Source organism: Podarcis raffonei, chromosome 15 (genome assembly GCF_027172205.1).
Source record: "Podarcis raffonei isolate rPodRaf1 chromosome 15, rPodRaf1.pri, whole genome shotgun sequence".
NCBI lineage: Eukaryota > Metazoa > Chordata > Lepidosauria > Squamata > Lacertidae > Podarcis > Podarcis raffonei.
The window spans coordinates 31,386,071-31,410,996 of record NC_070616.1 but is presented as its reverse complement, the minus strand read 5'-3'; the positions used below and the strand labels follow the sequence as shown (position 1 = coordinate 31,410,996).

The 24,926-nt window shown below is 44.8% G+C and overlaps 1 protein-coding gene across 2 annotated transcripts in view; it reads left to right on the top strand.

Moving 5' to 3' along the window:
- The window catches only part of ST3GAL4 (ST3 beta-galactoside alpha-2,3-sialyltransferase 4), a 181,937-nt gene that overhangs the window by 33,734 nt on the left and 123,277 nt on the right, over positions 1-24,926 (top strand). The window contains exon 2 of one of the 2 annotated variants that reach the window (XM_053367292.1): positions 4,993-5,107. The exons of the other annotated variant lie outside the window; for it this stretch is intronic. The gene's annotated coding sequence lies outside the window, so the exon portion shown is untranslated. The remainder of the gene's footprint in view (positions 1-4,992; positions 5,108-24,926) is intronic. 2 annotated transcript variants of the gene reach the window in all.

Genomic DNA, 24,926 nt, shown 5'->3' with positions numbered 1-24,926 from the left:
GATGTATAAGACCGGAGACAGCACATGCTGGAAATGTAAAACTAAAGAGGGTAATTTCTTTCACATGTGGTGGACCTGTGACGAAGTGAAAAGATTTTGGGGACAAATTTACGATGAATTAAAAAGAATACTGAAATACACCTTCCCCAAAAAACCTGAAGCGTTCCTTTTAGGTATGATCGGAGAGGAGATCAAAAATGAAGACCAAACATTCTTTCAATATGCAATGGTGGCCGCCAGGATTTTGTTAGCGCAAAACTGGAAAACTTCCAATATCCCCACCATTAGAGAATGGCAAATGAAATTATATGAGTATATAGAATTAGCTAGAATGTCACAAAAAATTAGGCATCAAAAAATCGTTAAGTTTACGAACGACTGGAGTAAATTTGTAAGTTACATTGAAATCAATCTAGGTATTACCAAAATCACAGTGGGCGGAATCTAAAACCTGCGATGTAAAGAGCTGATATAATACAATCTGCAGATAAGCGATGAGTTTATTTTGCCTAAACTGAGATGGAAGGAAGTCAATTGAGTGATGTTATGTTGGTTTGTTTGTTTTATGTTTATAGGCGTTGTTTGTTGTTGTTGTTTGTTTGTTTGTTTGCTTTTCTTCTTTTCAGTCTTTTTTCTTTTTTGTATTGTTTGATGTCGTTTCCAAAATATCAATAAAAAGATTAGTAAAAAAAAAAAAAGCATTTCTTCCCTTTCCCCTCTAAAGCTGTCATTTTTAACTTGAGCTCATCATATTGGTATTCTGCTCTCTCTATGGGTGAGGCTATTGCACCATAATTATTAACATCTGTAGCTTTCATTTGGACGTTGTTCTTGCACAGCCGCTCCCTTTGAAGGCATCCTCCTTACACTCAAAATATTAAGGTCCACTGGTTTTGTTGTGCGAATTGATCAGATCTCTTTGGGCTGGGCGGGTGGTTCAGATAAACCAGCGTGCTGGTCATGCTTGTCTTGAGGCGTGTGCTTGTGTGAGTATTCCTTTTTTTCTCAGCACTTATCCAGACACATCCAAAACAACATTGGCTCTCCGCGGCTGCCTAATACATCATAAAACAATTTGTCCAGTCATGTATACAGACTCTTCAAGTGACCCTCTTTTCCAGGGTCAGTCCTGGATTTACAGAAGCCATCCCAGTTTCTGATTTGATCCCGGAACGTCCCATTTTTCCTTGGGACATCCCTATTTTCATTGGAGAAATGTTGGAAGGGATGGAGTTATGCAATCCCTGAGCCAAGGAGATAAGTAACTATGCAAGCTTTTAGAAGGCATCTGTATAGGGAAGTTTTTAATGTTTAATATTTTATTATGTTTTTCAATAGGTTAGAAGCTGCCCAAGGTGGCTGCAGCAACCCAGTCAGATGTGCAAGATAATACATATATACATGCATAAATCAATGGATGAATGGATGGAATAGCACGTCCCTATTTTCATTGGAAAAATATTGGAGGGTATGTGTATATAACCTGAAATGTCAGTGGTCTTAGCCAGATATCTTTCTCGTTACTTAATTTTTTTTGTATTGGTTTTAAAAACTTATTCAGCAGTACAACTAATAGGGTTTGTTTCCTTCATTGTCTCTAGACATACACATGGACCATTTTAACTTAAGATGCTGGGGTTGAACAAGATGGAAGGCAGTAGACCAGTCCTTTTGTCCCCTGCATTTCTACAAAGCTGATAACCAGCGAAAACTGTAGCCCGTGGTGGCCAGAGCCCATTTAGACCGGTGGAGCAGAATGCTGCTGGGAGCCCAAACACTAGGCAGAGCCTGAGCCGTTGACAGGCAGAGCCAAATAATTGTCATTTTCTCTCCCTGCATAGTTCTACAAAGGCAAGATTAAAGAGGAGGAAGCTAACAGGTTGTGCCACCTCCTAGACTGTTGTAAATAAGGCAGGCAGGTGGGGGCAGACTGAGGTGGGTGGGGCAAGACTTCATTTGCCCTAATGACCTAGCTTCCACTGGCTGTAGTCATCAATCACTCTGCTCATCTTTTTTTTTGAAGGGCTTTTTGTATTAGTTCACAAAAATGTGTTAGATTAGTAGATTAATATCAAATACAACATAGTTCCTAACTATCATACATGTAGTTCCTTAATCTGTTAATGAAAACAGAACAAAATGTATTGGTGACAAACATTTCAGATTCTTAGTTGCACCTTGCACCAAGATACTGGATATGCGTTGTGGAGTTATGTATCACTCTGGATATGTAACTTTCGGTTTATGAATGCAGCAAACCCGGGCAGTATCTGATTTTAATTTTTTGAAAAAAGTGTGTGTGTGTGTGTGTGTGTGTGTGTGTGTGTGTGTGTGTGAGCCTCCTCTGCACCTCTATTTATATTTTATTGTTTAGTGGTTTATAAATATTCCTAATAAAACAACAAAGCAGGCCTGTGAGGTAATAGTGACACTTAACTCAAGATCATGGATGAATGGAGATTTAAGCAGCTTTTCCTCAGGCCTTGTTCTTTCTGAATGATTGATTGATTGATTGATTGATTGCATTTATATCACACCTTTTTTTCTAAGGCTCTCAAGGTAGCATATATATTGTTCTCCCCCTCATCAATTCTCCCAACAACAACCCCTATGAGGTAGGTTATGCTGAGAGGCAGTGGCTGGCCAAAGTTCATCCACTGAGCTTCATGGCCAAGTGGAGATTTGAACCCTGGTCTCTCAGGCCCTAGTCAAGCTCTCTTACCACTACACCGCACTGTCCTATCTCTCACTCAATCCACTCAGCAAGGGCCGAGGAACCTTTCTTTGTTTAAGGACCACATGCTTTCACAGGCCATCTTCTGAGGACCACATGCTAGTAGTGAAAGTGTCCGTAGGCCAGAAGCAAAAGTAGGAAGAGAAACAGATGCAACTCTTGACCTTTTGTAAACTGGGCTATATTCCAGTCACACAAAAGCCAAAGGCTTCTGTATCTGTCTCTCCATCCTGCCAAGCAAGAGGCAATATCAAAGTTCAAGGACACATCTAGGTGTGGCAGAAGCACTCAAGGAGGCCATGGAGGAAGGGCTGGGGAGAAGAGTAGTCTGGGGGGAGTCCTGAGGGCCAGGCAGAAGGCTTGGAGGGCCTGAGGTTCTCCATCCCTTCACTAAACTTAGGTCTGTGTGCCACTAGCTCTGCTGCCTTTTGAAGTTGTTGCCCCTCATCCTCCCTCCACAAAAAAACCTCCGCTATGTCCATGGGGTAGCTGCCTCACCTTGGCTCATGGCTACCTCCAACAAGAGTTATCATGGCTGGGTGTCTCTGGTAAGCAAGCTATGCCCACTAGGCAACAAAGCTCAAAATTATTATTATTATTATTATTTTAAAGTTTCAAGAGTTGAGCCTGGGAAAGCTCAAACCACACAAACACCCAGCCAGTTTTTACGATGTGCATACTGAATCTAACACCACCAGCTCTGTTCAGAAACATCCCAAGTGATAACCACAGAACACTTTGCCTGCTGTGGTGACACACACCTGTGGCTTCAGCACTAGCAGGAAAGCTATGATGCATCCTTGCACCGGCCATTCAGGAAGAAGCATCTATTTATGGGGCAACCTTGGTTTCTGGCTATTTGCTCGAATAAAGGGAAACCGCCTTGTGCCTTGCCGCAGCATCTGTCACCGCAGTTTCTGAACCCTGCCAGCCCCTCACTTGCTGCTACAGCGATTACTGTGCTGCCACCCCAGTAAAAGATGCCGCAGCTATTCTCCTCCCACGGTCTCCAGTCCATTTGGCAAAGTGGCCGTTGAACTTCCTTAGGTAGCTTTGAATGCAGGTCGGCATTTTTCTCTCTCTCCGCGCCTCCCTCCCTCCACTCCATTCTGCCTGCCCTGTAAGATTAGAAAGCGCAATCTGCAGAAAATGCACTCGTGTGCTCATGCGGCTGGTGCAAAGTCTTTGACATGATTCCGTGGCCTATATTTAATGCTATCTGCTGCTTTTCAAAGGCGTGGGATTAGCCGGCGGGCCAATAAGCACTACTATAATGACGTTATAAGCCTAGGGGTTGAGAGTCTATGGAAAACTATAGCCTTGATGTCATTGTTTTTACAGTTTCCCCTGATGCCTTACACACACACACGCACACACACCACAGAGAGGGTTATTCTCCTCCTTGCTGATCCTGTTGCAAGCGGGGTTAGATTAGGACATCATGAGCGCTGACGAAGGAGAAAGACAGTCAGTCAAGAGAGACTCTACGGGAAGCCACTTCAGATCTCTGCATGCTGGTGAAAAGGACGATAAGAGTACACCTAATAAATTCCCAAGTACACGGAAGATTCTGTCAACTTTCACTTACACTTTATTATATCGGCACTTACAGTCCACCCTTCCACCAAACGTTCCCAGGGCAGGTTACAAAAATGTCAGGGTTACAAACAATTTGCATTAAAATAATAAAATAAAACCGCAGAACCACCAAGGACAACAGAGCAGAACAGCAGCAAACAACAAGGAGAAACAAGCAGAGCTCATCTTTCTGGGAAAAGCTCAGATTTTTTTTAAAAAAACCTTTCAATAAAATGTGTACAATGCTGGGGCCTGCCTAAGGCCCCATCTACAGCATAAATTTAAAGCAGGGTGATACAGCTTTAAAGAGGCTTTGCTTTCCCCAAAGAATCCTTGGAATTATAATTTGTTAAGGGCTCTGAGAGTTATGAGGAGACCCCTATTCCTCTCATAGAGCTACCATTCAAACAGTTCCCTGAGCAGAGAGTTCCACAAGGCAGGTGACAGTAGTCTGAGCTGCCGTGGAATAAATCTCCAGTTCATTTTGCACCACAAGGTGATGACTCCAGTGTATGGACAGGTATACAAGGGGTGTGAAGGAACAGAGTTTGATAATTTTGGGTTTTGATAAGATGGGGTTAATTGCTTTTTCGTATGTGTGAAAATCTAAAGGTCAGTTCGTTGGCACTGCAGTGTCTGAGGAAGGGGGAAAACGGTTTTAGCTTTGATGCTTTTTTCAGTTTTGCAGAAAGAGCTCGGCAGAAGGAATGCCGAAGAGAAGCTGAATGTCTGGGAACCCTGAGAACTCTGACACTAAGATGTCGCTGGGAAGAACTTGAATAAGTTGCAGTCTGGGTAGGAATAGCTGTATGCTGTTAACCTTCTTATTTTCTTATCCTTTTGCTCTTTCGTTTTGGGTGTAACTTATTCAGATGTTAAAACTCTGCCCCCCTCGCTGCCGTGATAATACTTTTCCAGTAAACACATTAAATTGTTTCAGCGTTACGACCTTTTTGTGTGGTTTACGCACCACACACCTGAAAGCCAACCCTCACAGTAGCTGAAGATTCTTTTTAAGAGAGCCAGAAGGTTTGGGGCTCTTTGGTGGAGGCCGCCAGGGCCAGGTGGAGAGAGTAAGACTTCCAGGTGTCAACGGAAACATCATGGGTGTGAGGTGTGGAAAAGGGCAGTTAGGACTGGGACACTCGGTCTGGGAGGGGGAGGACCAGGTACATCACACCTCGTGCTCCTGATAAGAAAGGCAAACATATGTCAAATGAATAAATAAAACCTAAAGAATTAATTCACTTCTGAAATAAATGCGTGTGGAGAGGTCATTGGGACCCTTCCTGGCCTAGTCAAATGCATAATGTTTCTTCCTTGTGGATATACACATGTGCACACAAAAAATGATGGGTGTGGATATGTTTGTTTAGCACTGGAGTGGGGCCATAGCTCAGCTGAAGGCCACATGCATTCAAACCACCCCAGGTTCAGTAATAGACATTCATGTATCTATTTAGAAAATTAGTTAATCTCTCGGTCAGCAAGGGCCTCTGGGTGGGTGAGACGGAACTCAAGCAGTATACAATTAGAACATTAAATAAGCCAATCAATTCAATTTCGTGCCTAAAAAACCAGCACAGACAGCATTTTAAACCCAGTAATCTTTTTGCAAAGGCAAAATGACATTCTAAATGCCTGGGGAAATGAAAAGGTCTCTCTACCTGGCGTTGAAAGGCTCTTAATGTAAGTGCCATTTGAGCCTCGGTGCACCCCATAATCAAGTTGCCTATACTGAAAAGGCCCTCTCTGTAGTACCCATATGACAAATTAATGGAATGTAAGAGCCATCAGTAGCTACTGGCTGTGATTACTTCCTGTTGTACGTCTCTGAATACCACAAGGTATTCAGATGTTCCTGGGCAGTCCACAAGCAGGACATGAGTACAACAGCAATCTCCCCATTTGAATTCCCAGAAACTGGTATTCCAGGGTTTCCCAAACTTGGGTCTCCAGCTGTTTTTGGATTACACCTCCCATCATCCCTAGCTATCAGGACCAGTGGTCAGGGATGATGGGAGTTGTAGGCCAAAAACAGCTGGAGACCCAAGTTTGGGAAACCCTGGAATACCAGTTTCTGGGAATTCAAATGGGGAGATTGCAGTTGTACTCATGTCCTGCTTGTGGACTGCCCAGGAACATCTGGCTGGCCACTGGGAGAAGAAGATGCTAGAGTGGATGCCCCTGACCCGATCCAGCAGCATTCTTCTGCTTGTATGTACCTTATCTGTTGTGGGACGTGGGTGACGTTGTGGGTTAAACCACAGAGCCTAGGTCTTGCCAATCAGAAGGTTGGCGGTTCGAATCCCAATGACGTGGTGAGTTCCCAATGTTTGGTCCCTGCTCCTGCCAACCTAGCAGTTCGAAAGCACATCAAAGTGCAAGTAGATAAATAGGTACCGCTCCGGCGGGAAGGTAAACGGCGTTTCCGTGCGCTGCTCTGGTTCGCCAGAAGCGGCTTAGTCCTGCTGGCCGCATGACCCAGAAGCTGTACGCCGGCTCCCTCGGCCAATAAAGAGACAAGCGCCGCAACTGGACCTAATGGTCAGGGGTCCCTTTACCTTTACCTTTACCTTATCTGTTTAGGTGGGGGACTTGGAGAAGATCCAGATAGGGCTTGGAAAGGCCTCTGCCAGTCAGTGTAGACAACGCTGAGCTTGATGGGCCAGTGGGCTGACTTGACTTAAACGGATGTTGACTTTGACTGCCCACAGCCCAAGAAGAGCTGTGCATTAGCAGAGTCCAAGTCATCTGCTGGCAAGTGACCATGGAGGGGAGGATATTAAAGGGATATAAATAAATAGATGCAACTCAGAGCTGTCTCTCATGGCCTGGCTGTGGGCTGGCCAGAAGTGACAAGACAAAGCAGCCCTTTCTGTGGCACCATCAGGCACCCTTCTCTCCTTGCTGTGGAAAACAGTATGTAAATAGACAGTGATTTGTCCAGGCGTAGAAAGGGAATCCCATGAACGGCGAATAAAGGGCCATATCCAACTAACTTCTACTCAGAACAGACCCACTGAAATTAATGCACCCATCTATTACTTTTAGTAGGTCTACTCTGGCATTAGATACATCCCAGTTTCTCTCCTCCAGTGTCATCATCGCTGATTGTGGCTGGTGCAAGGTTAGGAAGCAAATGTTACTTGAGAACACCCTGCAGTTGTTTTTGGACTGCAACTCCTGTCAACTCCAACCAACTTGGCCACACTGAACAGGGACTGATGGGAGTTCCAGTCAGATACAGATTCTTTATTACGCAGTCAAAGATCTAAAAAAAACCCCCACCCCTAAAACCAGCAACTGTACAAGTGAAATATCGCAACATGCAAAATACCTGAAAGTGGGTTGCAATATATAAATGATATAATATATCAGGAATATAAAAAGCTTGCCTAAAATTAGATAAACAATAGGATACCATAAAATATGAAAGTTAAGAGCGAGTTGGGGGATGAACGGATGGAGACAACCAGATTAGAAATTGTAATTAATGTATGAGAACAGGATATGTTTAATTGGGGGGAGATTTCCTTTTATGTTTTGGCAGCCAAAAAGACAAATCAAAGCAATAGTCTCTGCTAATAATTTAGCAGAAACATAGCAGTGCAAGACAGTTCTTTGATGGGAAGAGATAATTCAAATAATAGAGTTGGCAGGGACCCTGAGGATCATCTAGTCCAACCCCCTGCAGTGCAGGACTATGCAGCTGTCCCTTATGGGGATCAAACCTGCAACATTGGAGTTTTCAGCACCACGGTCTAACCAACTGAGCTATTTGTTCAAATCTGCAAAAAAGTAGGCAAGATACCATTCAGAAGTCCTAGCTGGAAATTTTGAAATTTCCACTCTAAAACAGGGGTGAGGAACTTGATCTGTTTGCCAGGCTGGATCCTTATTTCCCCCACCGTCCCACAGGCAAGGTTTGATGAATGGGTTGTCAGGGCTTGCATGGTCTTTGCATAGAAGCCCCAACCATCAGCTGATCATTGATTCCTTGCACTGCTCTCTACAACCCTGAATACCAGCTGATCTGCATGGAAGTTCTCATGGTCAGCTGAAACATCTGGTGGACATTGAGTTGGGAAAGGCTGCCCAAGATCTTTGGTTAGTGTTCTCCTTGATACATGCAATTAAATGGGCATTTATTATATTCAGAGGTGACTGTTCCTCCTGTGTTCATAAGGGCTTGTTGTGTGTTGGTAAGACTATTTTCCATATCTCATAATAGCTTTGCTGTCCCTGGTTGGACATAGCCACTGCTTGTTTGCCTGTGAAGTGTTAGATAGAATCACATCTGGGCTGCCATGGAAGAGAAGCTTTTGTCCTTTGGAAGAAAGCCAATGTAGCTGTTGGAGTGCTGGGCGGAGCTTTATTTTTTCCGATGTAAAATTTCTGTTTCATAATCCATTAGTAACAATGAATGGATGCCAGTGGTGAAGACAACAACTGGCACACTTGGCAGTTTTCAAAGTTTTTAGCTTTGGTTACGAAATGTAAGTGAAACATGCCAAATTGGAAATTTCCCTGTACAAGTTATCCTAATTTTCTTAGGAATTGTTTTCCAGAAAACCCAGGTCACTGGTGCTGGATTTGGGCCATGGAGGCCAAGGTTCAAGTTACGATTCATGCACAAAGCTTACTGTTTGGCTGTGAGCGGATTACCATTTCTCAGCCTAACCTAGTTCACAGGGTGCTGAGGAGGCAAAATATATATATGTGTGTGTGTGTGTGTGTGTGTGTGTGTGTAGGTGTGTAAAGTTGGGTGCTCAACACATGTCACTCTGAGCTCTTTGGAGGAATATGAGTGGATGAAAACATAAGTGTTATGCTTGTGAAAAGGAAGAAGGCTAACATCCTTTTCGTGAATCTGTTTCGCAAGGCCAATAATAAGCACAACAGGTAAAGGACCCCTGGACGGTGAAGTCCAGTCAAAGGTGACTATGGGGTTGCCGTGCTCATCTCGTTTTCAGGCTGAGGGAGCCGGTGTTTGTCCATAGACAGCTTTCCGGGTTGTGTGGCCAGCATGACTAAACCACTTCTGGCACAACGGAACACCGTGACGGAAACCAGAGCTCACGGAAATGCCGTTTACCTTCCCACTTGTTTATCTACTAGCACTGGTGTGCTTTCGAACTGCTAGGTTGGCAGGAGCTGGGACTGAGCAACAGAAGTTCACCCTGTCATAGGGATTCGAACCGCCGACCTTCTGATTGGCTAGACCAAGAGACTCAGTGGCTTAGACCACAGTGCCACCCACTCGCATTAATAAGCACAGCAAATGGTGTTGAAAATACACTGCCATGCTTTGGTTTTGGTTGTTGACCTTTTGGGCTGTTGAATCTATCCAAGGATCTCCCTCTGGACTCCGCTGTGAGTCTTGCCCTACTGCTCTGTCCCGAAATCTCTTTGCTTTCACTTCCTCACTGAGGAGACACCCTGGGGCTCTCGCTGCTGTCACGCTTGGCACTGGGTTTTCCCCTCTGCACTCATCTCAGTGGTATTTAAAGCTGCCTTTGCAATCTTGCTCTCTCTCCTCTGCTTCCCTCCCCCCCCCTTCAGTTAAGCTTTGCAGCCACTGATTGGCTTCCTTGGACATGAAGCTTTTCAGATAAACAGGGCTGCACACCTGCTGTTTAAACCCCAAACAGCTTGCTTGGGTTTAGTGCTATTTTGGGATCTGCAGGGGAGGGGAACACTTCCCCTTGGTGTGCTTCTTTCTTTGCTTTGATCCAAACCAGTTCCATGTTACAAGGCGGACTTGTTTTCGTTTTGTTCTGTAATTTTGGGATGAGCTGCCTAAGAACTCTATAAGTGGCAAATTATGAGATCAGCCTGCCACTCATTTCTGTTCAAAGAGAGTAAGGTGTATAGGACGGGCATGAAATAAGGAGATATGCAGATGTGATGAAAGAAGCATGTTTTAAACTGGGTAAATGAGGGTCTATTTAGGAAAAGAGTGTGCTTCCTAAACAGACCCAAGTTTGTGATGTAATTCTCAACACAGAGAAAATAGAGAAAGTGTTCAAGCTATCACATTTAAAATGGGCAGATTGGGTGCATAATCCAGCATGATCTGTACCTATCATTTCCCCTAGACTTTGGTTCAGTTCTCCACAATTCTGCACCAGTTGAGATATTTCTTCTTTTAAATTGTCACAAAAATTCACCAGTGAATTTCTCTGGATATACCATTTTTGCAAGATTCTCCCCCCAATATATTGTATTTTCCTGTGTTATTTTCACTACTATATGCACTTCTTAGGCACACTTTCCTGTCATATATGGCGTTCTTATACACATTTTTGGTAGGCAAGCTGTGTTTTCCATTTGCATATTTTTTTCCAGGTAGTGCATATTAGGGAGCTTTGCATTGAAATGCACACAGAACAAACGCCTAAAACTGTGATACAGTTTTATAAGTAGTACGGTTATTCTTTAATAGTAATAATATTTATATGCCGCCCGTCTGGCTGGGTTTCCCCAGGCACTCTGGGCGGCTTCCAGCACGTATAAAAATAATGTCAAATATTTTTCTACCAAGTATAAAATTACTAAGTCATTGCGCTTTTTATAAATGCATCCAAATAACATTAGAATTTTCCATACACAAACTACATCGAAAAGCAATCTGTTCGCATGTTGGAAGAGTAGTCATATCTTCTATCCATCATTCCAAGTGGGGCATGGTTTTATCTTTTCAATGACTCAATATCAGTCTTTTAGCAGAAGTAAGGGCATGACGAGTTTTTTTATGTTGACCCACTGTGAAACCACATATATTTGGTATGTGATTTAGGATAATATTATCATCTGACAATTTTAATTCCATCCCCCCACAGTAGTATTTATACATCTTAATACTCTGAAAATTTGTAAGCATCAGACACAGCATAAACATATGTTTCAAAGAAGCATTTTCCTTATTCCATCTCCTGCAGCTTCTTGTCATAGATAGCTCCTTTATGTACAAGTGGGTGGCGGGGACGCGGGTGGGGCTGTGGTCTAAACCACTGAGCCTCTTGGGTTTGCCGATTGCAAGGTCAGCAGTTCTAATCCACGCAATGGGGTTAGCTTCCGTTGCTCTGTCCCAGCTCCTGCCAACCTAGCAGTTTGAAAGCATGCTAGTGCAAGTAGATAAATTGGTACTGCTGTGGCAGGAAAGTAAATGGCGTTTCCGTGCACTCTGGCACTCGTCCTGGTATCCCGTCATGCCAGAAGAGGTTTAGTCATGCTGGCCACATGATCTGGAAAGCTGTCTGTGGACAAATGCTGGCTCCCTCGTCCTGAAGTGAGATGAGTGCCGTACCCCATAGTCAAGTTTGACTGAACTTAACCATCCAGGGATTCTTTACCTTTACCGTTTACCTTTATGGTCAACGTTCGATACAACCAATGGCTTGCAACCAGGCTTAGCGCTACAGTGGTACCTCGGGTTAAGAACTTAATTCGTTCTGGAGGTCTGTTCTTAACCTGAAACTGTTCTTAACCTGAAGCACCACTTTAGCTAATGGGGCCTCCTGCTGCTGCTGCACCGCCAGAGCATGATTTCTGTTCTCATCCTGAAGCAAAGTTCTTAACCCGAGGTAATATTTCTGGGTTAGCGGAGTCTGTAACCTGAAGCGTATGTAACCTGAAGCATATGTAACCTGAGGTACCACTGTATATAAAATGCAGTGGTACCTCAGTCTACAAACAGCCCTGTTAATGAACGCTTCGGACAACAAACTCTGCAAAACCAGAAGTAAGTGCTCCGGTTAGCGAACTTTGCCTTGGAAGATGAACGGAAGCCAAACACCGGCGGTGGGAGGCCTCATTAGGGAATGTGCGCACCTTGGTTTAAGAATGCTTTGGTTTAAGAACGGACCTCCGGAACGGATTAAGTTCATAACCCGAGGTACCACTGTATTTCAATGGCGCTTGTGGGTTGCAAGCTCCTTCATTTTTTATTATTATTATTATTATTATTATTATTATTATTATTATTATTATTATTGTCCTGGCAGGGCTTCTGTGCCTTTTAACAGCTGAGCAGCCTTGGTAGGTTGAGTAGGGGAAATGCAACAGCTGAAGATCCCTTTTTCAGAACTAAAAGTAATAAGCTTCTCAACAGCTGAGAACATTCTCTCTCCCAGATTGCAGACAGTGGAAATCCCTAGCTTTTAGAGACCAGGCATTCTTTCCAGACCAATTGCCCGTTCCGCTCCATCCATCCTGTACAATGGCTGCTTAGAAGCATGCAGATTGTATCGCCCTTGCACATGTCGAGCTCCCAAATGTCCCCGCGCACGTGTGTCACAATGGAGTTAATGTGGCAGTGTGCAAGAAGTGCACTGTGAAATTGACTTCATTGTGAGCTCTCAGAGGCATATAATCGGCAGCAGGTGTTTACTCCCATTGTCCCTTACTTCGTATCTGTGAGGTGAAGCAGTGCAGGAACTTGAGGCAAGAAGCAGGGAGGCAGAGAAATGAGCTCCATTTGCTTAATGCTGTTTCAGGGTCCTTTGGGGTTTGGGATAGGCCGCTGAATAGGCAGGCAGAGAAAAACACAAAAGCAATACAGTGGTACCTCAGGTTAAGTATTTAATTCGTTCTGGAAGTCCGTTCTTAACCTGAAAATCTTCTTAACCTGAAGCACCACTTTAGCTAATGGGGCCTCCTGCTGCCGCCGCACCACCGGAGCACGATTTCTGTTCTCATCCTGAAGCAAAGTTCTTAACCCGAGGTACTATTTCTGGGTTAGCGGAGTCTGTAACCTGAAGCGTATGTAACATGAGGTACCACTGTACCTTTGTCTCTTGCGTCCTGTTTTTCTATTAAGATAGGCAGAGTTGTGAGATACATCAGACTCTAAAATCACATGGCAGCAAAACAGCTGTGCAGCTGTGTCTGAACAAGATGGCTCTGATGTCTTGGAAGGTGTGCAAGGAGGGGTTCTGTTTGGGCATCTGTGGGGGGGGGGTATTTCACAGTGCAGGGCAGCCTTCCGAGAAGGTTCTTCTCTACTCCCCTGCAAGTTTTGCTTTGCAAAGTAGAATTGCTTTCCCGTGTCTGCTTTTGACACACAGTGCAGGGGGAGCAGGGGTGAGATCTGCAAGCGGGTGGGAGGGATTAATATATTTTATAAAACTTGCTTCATATGTGAAACTCTCGAAGCAGCATGCAAAAGTTATAACTCTTAAAAAACATAAACATAAGGCAGCTCTTGAAATGCTACAGAATTTTGTAAAATGGCACCGTAGTTCGCTGATATTAGCAATTCAAGAAGGCACGAAAAACACACTATGGAGTCGGCACCTGTCTGTTTTTCAAGAGTTAAGAGTATTTATCTCTGTCCATTAATTTTACTCTGCAACTACTCCACCGACCTCCCTCATTTTACAGGTTCATTTTGAGTCCAGGTTTCTGCTGGCTGAAGGGAAGGGAAACAGTGTGTGAGGGTGAGAAGGGGAAGGTAGTGTTGTATAATGGTTACAGTGTTGGACAGACTGGGTAGATCTGGGTATAACCCCCCCCCACTTGGCCGTGAAGTTAACTGGGAGGCCTTGGGCCAGTCTTTCTCATCCTAATCTACTTCCTGGGAGGAAGAGGTTGGGGAAGGCCCGTATCTGCTGCTTTTGAGTTTCTTAGAGGAAAGGCTGATTATAAATGTTACCAGAAATAGGCACTTGCTACCACTTCCCCCTTGCAAATACCCTCTTTTGCCCCAAACTCTGTAGAGATAATTGTTTGCTTAACAACAACAGCCTGCTTAGATGTTTAGGGATCTGTAGAGAATCTGCATTTTCACAGCTCCTGCTGGAAGAGAACAACAGAGACATATTCTAAATCCAGCCAAGATGGCCTTTTCCTTTTCTAATACATTAGCAACCTCACAACCCATAAATATGAATGTGCGGTGGCGGCGGCAAGCCTGCGCCATTGTCAAATGTTATCAGAGTGAACAAGAACTCCCAGAGTGTTTCTAAGGCAGTGGAAAGGAGGAGGCTGGTTTCTCAAGGGTAGTCAGGGGAGGAAGTGGATTAAAGGGAAAGTAGAGAGAGCTGCCTATCAGCAGCAGGACTAGGGAAGGGAGTTTTTAAAAACAAAAAATCAGGTACTTGGGCAGGGTTGAGTGTGGCAGAAGAAACAGGACACACACGTTTCTGTTGGAAAGTTTGCAGTGATGACAATCCCCATGCAAACATTGTGCACGAAGGACTCAGAAATCTTTGGTCATCCTCAAGGATGGAAATCCAGCCATCCTTGATACACATTTGCTTATTTGTTTAAATCTGGTTTGCAAACTGTCCAGCAGATGAGAGGAAGAAAGGGTGCCATTCTGATGCTTCTCTAGGAATAACACTTCACAAAAAGAAGCAGCTGGGCTGCCAGTTGCACCTGTGATTTAGGTAGATATGCTTTCTTTGACTTTGCTGAGCTCAAGAGGAGAGATTCACAAAAAGGTGCGGATTTTGAGGAGGGATTTGATGGAAGTGAGTGAGGTAGCATAAAATCGGGTGGCCTCCCCCAACCTTGGGACTCTAGCTCCCATCATGCCTGACTTTTGACCATAGCGGCTGAGGCTCATGGAACTTGTAGTCCAAAATGTCAATGTTGAGGACGGATGACGACGGAGTTATGAGAAGGCTATTTCAGTTATAAGGGGCAGTAAGAGTGGATGGGCAGAGACATTTGAATGCACCTGGCAAGGGGTGATTTAAAACCAGAAAGGTGAACCAGAAAGGTCTCACTCTGTCTCCAAAGAACACTTTGAACTTTGCAGAATGCAGAGTACGTAATTGGATTATCTTTCTAATCCTTTCTGAAGGCTGGAAAACCTGAATATTGTTGCACTTGCGGAGGGGAATGAAGAGAAATAAATTCAGGTGACATCCCAGGGCAGGCTGGTTTTTCCTCCCAGTTGACTTGCTTTAGAGTGTGAAACCAGTAAAAGCAGTTTGCCTGCTCCACTCCCACCGCTTCCCCAGACAGGTGCAAAGCAACCTTAGCTTCAGAAAAAAACTCATATTTCTTAAGATAAGAGATGATGCTGTTCAGTGTTGCGAAACATAAATTACCTGCTCCTTCCCCATTTTCTTGGTTATCATGTGCATCACCTCCCTTGTCTGTTCCATCACAGGTTTTCACTGGCCACTTGTAAATTAGGAAGTTAAGGATACATCATATTTGCCTTGCCCTCTGCTCTCAAGGGCCTCTAGCGTAAAAGTAACTTGATGACGTTTGCCCTAGTGGTGGGAGTTACTAGGTCAGCAATAACCTTTCTATCACCAATGTGGGTGATAATTTGTTTCAAGATGCTGGAAATTATTTGTTTTGTGCCACTCTAATGGAGGAGGAAGGTCACATCGTTTGGTGGCCCTGCTTGGCACCCCAGACATTTTTGCCAGTCCAGAATGGGTCCTTGAATTCTGGTAACATCCCTTGTTTGTTTGGATGGATGGGTGGATGGATGGATGGAAGCTAGCGAGTGTGTAAAAATTGGCCAGCTGTAGAGAGGTAAAATTTACATTTATTGCTGCTCCTACTTTTGCCTCTGGTCCTGACCACCACTGGAGTGTGGCCCTTTGAAGGCTGCCCAGAAGGTAATGTGGCCCCAGGCTGGGATGTGCATCCTTCTTGCACATCCTTCTACTAAGGGGATGTGGCCAGACATGACAACACTGGTAGTAGATGAGGGACCTGAAGCTGCTGGATTTTGGGATTTCATGGAACAAGGAAAGAAAAGTAGTTTGTTTTAAAAAGACCAATTAAACAACATAGAGTGTTTGTTTATTGAATCTAATTTCAAAGTTTCCAGAGGTTTTAACGGCTAGGAAGAGAGCACTTGATTTGCTATTATGAACTTCCTCAGATCCGGCAATTATTTGGATCTGGTGGCTATTCGTGACAGAAATCTGGGCTGTGCAGACCATTTGCCTCTTAAGAAATCAGGTGTGGTGGTTGTTTGTTTTTTTAAAAAAAATAATGATTTCCGCAACTAGATGTTGTTTTGGAAAACTTAAGTGAAAAATTCAGCAAACATTTTTTCGGTAACGAAATGGAGCTGCTTTTGTTATGATGTTGAATGTTGAAGAGGCAGAGTGTGAAGAAAACCAGATGGCGGAGGGGAAAGGTTTGTATACCTCTCCTTTCTTAAAATAAAAAATAAAAAATGTAAAAGGCCTTGAGCTCTGCTTTTGATGGAGAAGCTGTCTGGAATCACTTTAAGCAACTAACAGGGAAATATGCTTGGGTGGTAACACTGGCTAAATGAATATTCCTGTGTGATATAGTCATTAGAGTGCTGGAGCTAAGAGATCAGGGTTCAATTGGCCACGCAGCTATGAAGCTCAATGGGTAACCTACCTCACAGGGTTGTCTTGAGGATAAAATGGAAAGAGGGGAAATTGTTGTTGTTATATAGTGCGTCAGATTTCTTATTATTGCCCGCATCAACCCACAGGCATTATAGGTTCTGAGAACTGTTTATGTAGGTTGTTTCTGGAACTCTATCCAACGCTGGGACAAAGTCCTGTCCTGAGTGCCCTCTTCATTGCAGAATTCACACAGAAGTACACCTGTAACTATCAATGAATATATTCACACAGTATATACTATGTCATGTTAAAACGGTACAGAAGCTGCCAAACGAGGGTGTTTTTATTTAACTGGAACTCTTGGCGAAGAGTTCTGGCCCCTCTTTTTCTAGCACTGGGGTGTACCCATTCCATGACCAAAAGGATACTTGTGCAGTTGTGGTCTGGGACAATATACTTGCTCTTTCTCTCGCTGCCTGCTCCCTCAGATTCCTGCAGTGAAAATGCCCTCTCCGAAGCAAACTTTATTGCAGGGGTAGCTAACCTTTTTTTTGTGTGTGTCCTGAGGGCAGTGGTAGGTGTGGTCAGTGTTTTTGAAGGCACACACGCACACGTATACCCTCAGCACACATGCAACACACACACATACACACACAGAGCACATGAACACTCACCCGACAGACAGACACACAGCCCTCCCTCCCACTCATGCAGTTACATGCAGTCATGCACTTACGTGCACAGATATGTGTGCGCCCCTCTCCACAGCATTTCCAGCAGGTGGGCAGGGGGCTGGAATCTCTTCCTTTTATTGTGCACCAATCATTTAATAAGGGACGCAAGTGCATTAGGTGCTTCACACCAGTGCTCGAGATTTTGCCAGACACTGCTAATGTTGAGGTACAAAATAAACCAAAGCATCCGCAGTGTCCTCAATAAGCAGAGTGCTCAGATGGCACCTTGCCTCGGTAGGGTGTCAGCTAACATTTCTGTGTTTTTCAAGTGCTCCCTGTCTTTCTTTCTCTCCACCGCCCACCCCCGCAACCTCAGCTTGGTAACCCGCTTCACTGACTCCAGCAGAGCCTCACAGCTCATTTGGCCTCGGTTCTGAACTACAAAGGCATTGGCTGCTTTTCAGTTTTCTATATCTCTGCAGATTCCTCCCTGTTTTGTCTCTAGAGACTATATATCATCTTAATTAAAAGTTGCCTATGCGGATCTGGCAGGGCCTGTCGGCCTCAGTCTGAGAGGCAAGCCCTCCCACTTGGCTTTTGGAGACGGACGGAGCAAATGGGACGCCTTCCTGAGGCGGCAGGACTCCTGTTCACTTTTTAACTCAAGTGGTTGGAACAAATACAAAAGCGCACAGTTATCTGTTCGGAGCCAGGAGCCGATGGTAATGGGAAGACGTTGATGCTGCCAGATACATTTTGTCTCCTTTGTAAAGCTGTACACGGAGATGATTTGGCTTTGTCTTGTATAGATGCCGGGCTGAGGAAATTAATGTTTTTTGACAATGGAGTTGTCACTGTTCGGACCGCTGCCTGTGGAGATCTTTTGTCAGGGTTCAAGGAATATCGCCTATGCCAGGGATCGCCAACATTTTTAGCTGTGAACGTTTGGAAATTTGAGTGCATGCCTTTCTAATCGTTTATGTCCCCCAGCTGAATTCTTTTACGTTTTCTGATATCCATGCAATTTTAAACTATTTTCCTGTGATATGAGGATGGACAGCAGGGCAACAAAAGTGGGTTTTGGAAACCTCTAGGGATGCCCAGAGTCTTCTGCTTTGAGTCTAGACAGAGAAACACCCACCATTATGATCCGGAGACATTGCTGCCCTTGCTACACTGAAAGCATTTATTACAAATGCAATAAGTGTGGAATTTGTTTGGGTATCTTTGGGGACATTTGGGTGGCATATATATACAGCATGTTTTAACTGAGGTAAGGTAAAGGTAAAGGGACCCCTGACCATTAGGTCCAGTTGTGACCGACTCTGGGGTTGCGGTGCTCATCTCGCTTTATTGGCCGAGGGAGCCGGCGTACAGCTTCCGGGTCATGTGGCCAGCATGACTAAGCTGCATCTGGCGAACCAGAGCAGCACACAGAAACACCGTTTACCTTCCCGCCGGAGTGGTACCTATTTATCTACTTGCACTTTGACGTGCTTTCGAACTGCTAGGTTGGCAGGAGCAGGGACCGAGCAACGGGAGCTCACTCCGTCACGGGGATTCGAACTTCCGACCTTCTGATCGGCAAGTCCTAGGCTTTGTGGTTTAACCCACAGCACCACCCGCATCCCTTTAACTGAGGTGGTTGATGGTAATTGTCTTATTAATGTGAGCTGCTGTTTTTTTTCTTTTCTTTTTCTTCTTAAACTTGCTTGGATGAATGAATATCTCCCCTCCCCTTCCCGGATCACCTCCACCTGCAAAGACAGACAGAGAGAATGCATTCAAATACACACTTAGGTTTTCTAAGAGTAGCAGGCAGATTCAGCAAAATTAATCTGAGCCAGGAATAGTACATAGAGCTGAAAGAGGAAGTGGGAAAGAGTAGCACTCTTTCCACTTCCTCCTTTTGCTCTATGTATTTTTCAAGTGAAAGAAAGGCAACCACCATCTCCGCCTAATGGGAAAGTGGGCTGTGAGGGGGAAAGCTCAGAGGCTTTGTGGACAACCAGGGGAAGACCTCAAGGACGCCATTGTGCCACAGATGCCACATGGGCAAACCCTGGCCTTGGCTTTTGGTCTTCTTGTAGTTCCCATCTTTCGTCTCAGCCAAATAGCTGCGTATAAGGCCTGATTTTCTTCAGATATTGGGACCCCTTGTTGCCTTGAGTGCTTCCACCCAGTACCACAGCATGTTTTGAGAGCAATTAGATAGGGTTGCCATATTTTGAAGAGCGAAAAAGAAGACACATTTGCCAACTTTTAACTATGGATCACTATGAGGACTCTCATTTTACATACCCATGAAAAGGAGGGTGTGTCCTGGAAAAAGAGGACATATGGCAACCCTTAAACTCTTCCTAATACAGTGGTACCTCAGGTTAAGTACTTAATTCATTCCAGAGGTCCGTTCTTAACCTGAAACTGTTCTTAACCTGAAACTGTTCTTAACCTGAAGCACCACTTTAGCTAATGGGGCCACCTCCTGCTGCCGTGCTGCCAGAGCACGATTTATGTTCTTATCCTGAAGCGAAGTTCTTAACCTGAAGCACTATTTCTGGGTTAGCAGAGTCTGTAACCTGAAGCGTATGTGTCAGAGGCTCAGGAGCAGAAGAGCAGGGGAGAGAGCAAATAGAGAGCGGAGGAGAGGAATCAGAGGGGAGCGTAGGGGAATATGACAGTGGACCGAGAGATTCCATGAGCTTCTCCAGCGAATCAGAAGATTCCCAGGAGGGGGCGCCTATGGTAAGGGCGAGGCGAGTCCCGGGGGGACGATCCATAAACAAGGAACCAGAGGGGAGTCCCAAAGGAGTAGCGGAGGAGTAGGGCCAGTACCCCCACCAGAGCACAGTGGGGGGGAAGAGTCACGTGAGTCAGGACCAGCTTCTCCTCCATCGGGGAGTGGGGAAACGGAGGGAAGGCCACGTCCAGCTAGCCTCCCCGAAAGGGGGAGCAGTGACACAAGTGTAACGGTCAGAAGGAAAGTGGGAGGCTGCGCGCGCGCGCCAAGTTCAAATGTGGAGGAGCGCGGGACAGCAGAAAACCCGGATTGGGAGCCAGGTCCTAAAGCCCGAAGGAGGGGGGGAGAAGAGTCGGCAGAATCAGCGTCAGAAGAATCTAGGAGGGCTGAGACTCCGACTAGCAGAAGGACCCAGAGAAAGAAGGAACAGAGGAAGAGGTGGAGTAAGGCTAGAATCTTAAGCTGGTGTCAGGGGGGAGGAGATTCAGATGGGACTTCTACGGTCTGATGCATAGACGTAGCGTTGCGCACTGCGCGTCTGGAAATGAAACTGAACTTCAATAAAGACTTTTTAACTTGAGGAAGAAGCAGCGTTGGTCTTGTGTGAGCTGGGACCTTGGGCAGCGCTGACAGTATGTAACCCAAGGTACCACTGTACTGAGTCAAACCATTACACTCCATTTAATTCAGTACTGCCTGTGCTGGCTGGCAGTAGCTCCCCAAGGTTTCAGAAAGGAATCTTTCCCAGCGCTACTTGCAGGTGCTGAGGATGGAACATGGGACTTTTTGCGTGCAAAGCATGTTCTCTACTGCTGAGCTACGACTCTTTTCCTGGAAGATATGCGTGGTTGCGCTTGCCGAGAATGAGCTAGCTGCTTGTTTGGATGAAAATCACCCCATTACTACTCTGAGGTTCTTAGATGGATGGTGGAATACAACTGTGACACAGATTAAATGGGCACATCCTTTCAGGAGTGCTGGGACAGCAAATGCAGTGGAAACTGTAAAGCACTGGGAAAATGTAATGCTTCTAGAAGGATGCAATAATTTTTTTAGGAAACTCCCCCCATTGCATGTACCGGTAAATAATGCCGGTTGCTGAATTGAAAGTGTCCCTGGGCTTCACTTGCTATAGCTGGGAGACAGTCGCTGTTCTGCACACAATGTGTGCAATATTCCTCTTGGTATTTGCAAAAGATTTTATCCAAAAGGAATTTCAACAGTTGCTCAGAGGTTAAGCAAAGATGCTATAATGCTGTAGAGTCTGTTATCTTTTAGAACAGGAGAGCAAAGCTTGTTTGTTTTCTCTCGGTTTTAAATTCAAGGGTTTTCAACAGCAGGAATGAGAAACTGTTGGCCCTTCAGATATTGCTGTAATTCTGATTCCCATGATCTCTCACCATTGGCTGGGTCTGATGAGAGTTGGACTCCAACAGCATTCAGAAGGCCACATGTTTCTCCTCGCTGCTGCAGACAGACTCAGCATATAGGTTCCCCGTCCTTGGCTAATGCTCCCCCTTCCCTTTTGTAAAAACAACATTGAAAGCTTGAAGCTCTGCCAAGGACAGCTAGGATGATAATTGTTAATTGTGGATCATTAATCGTGGCAACACTTGGGAGGTGATTTATTTACTTAGCTCTGTATTCTGGCCAAACAACTAGAAAACACACCATTACTGTGCAATTGGACCCAGCCACTTTCACAGGACTCTGGCCTAATATCTTTGAGAGAGCTCCTGCTTGCTATACAGTTATTAAAGTTGCACCTTTTTAAATGGCCTGTAAAATTGCACCTTTTTAAGTGTACTGTAGCTTCCAGGGACGTGGGTGGCGCTGTGGGTTAAACCACAGAGCCTAGGACTTGCCGATCAGAAGGTCGGCGGTTCGAATCCCCGCAACGGGGTGAGCTCCCGTTGCTCGGTCCCAGCTCCTGCCAACCTAGCAGTTCGAAAGCACCTCAAAGTGCAAGTAGATAAATAGGTACTGCTCTGGTTCGCCAGAAGCGGCTTAGTCATGCTGGCCACATGACCTGGAAGCTGTACGCCGGCTCCCTCGGCCAATAAAGCGAGATGAGTGCCGCAACCCCAGAGTCGGCCACGACTGGACCTAATGGTCAGGGGTCCCTTTACCTTTACCTTTACCTTAGCTTCCAGGGCACCTTGGGGAAGGAAGCACATGGTAGTTACATTGGCTTGAAACTGATTTAAATTCCTGGTACAGCTGCAGCCAAAATAGGATGGGAAATTGCAGGCCCTCTCAACTTTCCTTTTTGAACAATGCAAACTTTCCCACATCTTTACACTTTTCTGCTGGAGAATCTCTCTTAACGTGTGCCCCTAAAATTTCATTTCTGAAGCAGAAATTATGGTGTTTTTTATCTGATTTGAGTTCACTAGGACTGTTTCCTAGGATGGCTACAAGAGTGATCATGAAACTATTTATCTTTGCAAGTTGCTCGCAGGCTATTCCATGTGCAGAAATGTGTTCCTTGTGTTTCTCTAAAAAGGGAGGTTGTTATTGCTCAGTGGCAGGGTACAGAATTTGTATGCACCAATAATAGAAACATAATAAGCACATTTTAAAAGCATAATAACAGACAGAACAACAACAGCAACAACAGCAAGTAACAATAACAACAACAACAGCCCCCTCCCCAGGTCATAGATTATTTAACGGCCAAAGGCCTGGAAAGATGAATGCTTTTGCCTGGTGCCTAAAGACATGTAATGATGGTGCTGGGCAGGCCTTTCAGAAAAGAGCATTCCATAGTTGGGGAGCCACCACAGAGAAGGCCCATTTTCTTGTTGCCACTCCCCCCCCCCCGGGGACATAGAGAAGGGCCTCAGATGACAAGCACAGGGTCTAGGTCTGTATGGGGAGAGGTGGTTCTTAAGGCATTGAGGTCCTGAGCTATATAAGGCTTTATAGGTCAACACCAGCACTCAGAAACTAATTGGCAGCCAGTGCATAGAGCTCCCATTTTTCTTCAATGTATGATATGGATGTTCTGCTGCTTCCCACGACGTACTGTCTGGCCTTTTCGGGACATAGTTACACTGCAAATATCAAGGCAGTCTCTAAAGAACCCTTCAGATTTATTATTACTATTCACATTAGTAGTAATAGTATTAAAATCATTCCTATACTGCTTGATTTTTTTAAAAAAAATCTCAAATGGTTTATAACCAAATTTAAAGAATATGACATAACAGTACAAAATATCAAACTTTAGAAAAGAAGGTCAAATTCAGAGGAAAATAAAATATTCTCTTAAGCGTACTAGATAGATGTAGATAGATAGATAGATAGATAGATGATAGATGCAAATTCAAAAATACAATGAAACCCTACAAAATGATATAATTCGCAATGAAACCAAATAGTTGAAATGGAAGTTGCACTCAGCTCCCCACCTCATAACCTCTCCCATGTAATGGTGATTGTAGGACAGTGGGCCAATGGTGGGGTAGGGGGCACAGCAGTAATTTCCAATTAGGCTTCCTAGCACCTGCACTAAGCTACAGTTCCCAGATTTATATTTTTTTTTTGGGGGGGGGAGAAGGAGAGAACTGATGCATCCTCTTTTCTTGCCCTCTTTCTGTTTCCTTGGGCACTGGTTCAGCTGGAATTTTAATTTATTGGGTCTCGATTAGGTGTGAAAGAATAAACAGCTGAACTTTTGGAAGAAGGCTTCTGGCAAGCAAAATGCTGTCTCAGTTTGGTGACTGAGGAGAATTGTGTCAGTGCTTAGCAGATCCATGATTATGATGCTAGACTCCTGCTGTTCATCACCTTTGAGCCATGCCAGGTTGCACCTTCTCTCTCTCTCTCTCTCTCTCTCTCTCTCTCTCTCTGTGTGTGTGTGTGTGTGTGTGTGTAGTTTCTAGTTACTGTGAGTAACCGAGGCTGTAATCCTAACTCCACAATTTTGAGTAAGCCCCATTGAATTCAATAGGGATTATTTCTGAGTAGACATGGTTGGGATTGTGCTGTTAGTTACAGGTCAAGGATGAGACTGCTATATAAAACCTAAACTGGTCAAGAAGAGCTGCTCATGTTTTTAGGCTGCAGAGAATCTAGCATCAGGTTTCAGATTCTGGGTCTTGGAAAATTACAGCTTTCACTTCTGTTAAAACTTGTACCCCTTAAGTTTATACGGGTTGAGTGGTGTGATTACTTTTATTTACATACGCAAATGATAGCTTGCCTTCTGCATTCTTGGCTTTTGATAGCACCAGGGAAGATTTCAGATGATTCCCGGCTCTGTGACGTATGCTTATTGAAACATTTCTACCTGGAAAGACTGGTTTTTCTTCAGGGCTTGCCTGGAAAACAAGAAGGGTTTCTTCTTCCTCTTTGCCCCCCACCCCACAGCTTGCTTCCTCCAGTTTTGCTCACCATGAGTTGTCAGATTCAATCTTGCCTTGAGCACCCCTGAAACACATCTTTGGAGCCTGTGGGTTAAAGGGGACGCTCAGAAATGCAGTCAGGTGGGTCTGCCTAATGTAAGTGAGTGTTGCACCAGAGTGGCAGCTTTTGGAATGCAACTAGACAAAGCACATATTGTGACAGGTACAGCAGGCGTCCGAATCAGCCTTGTAACCACCAGAACCGCACTGTTCCACCTTGTATTTCCTAGGTGTCTCCTGCCATCGTTCTGCCTTCACCCCCTTGTTCTTTTCACATTTGAAGCCTGCGATGGGAAGAAAGGAGAGACATGTCTACCCCTCCAATATAGTGGTACCTTGGGTTACAGACGCTTCAGGTTACAGATGCTTCAGGTTACAGACTCTGCTAACCCAGAAATAGTGCCTCGGGTTAAGAACTTTGCTTCAGGATGAGAACAGAAATCGTGCGGTGGCAGCAAGAGGCCCCATTAGCTAAAGTGGTACCTCAGG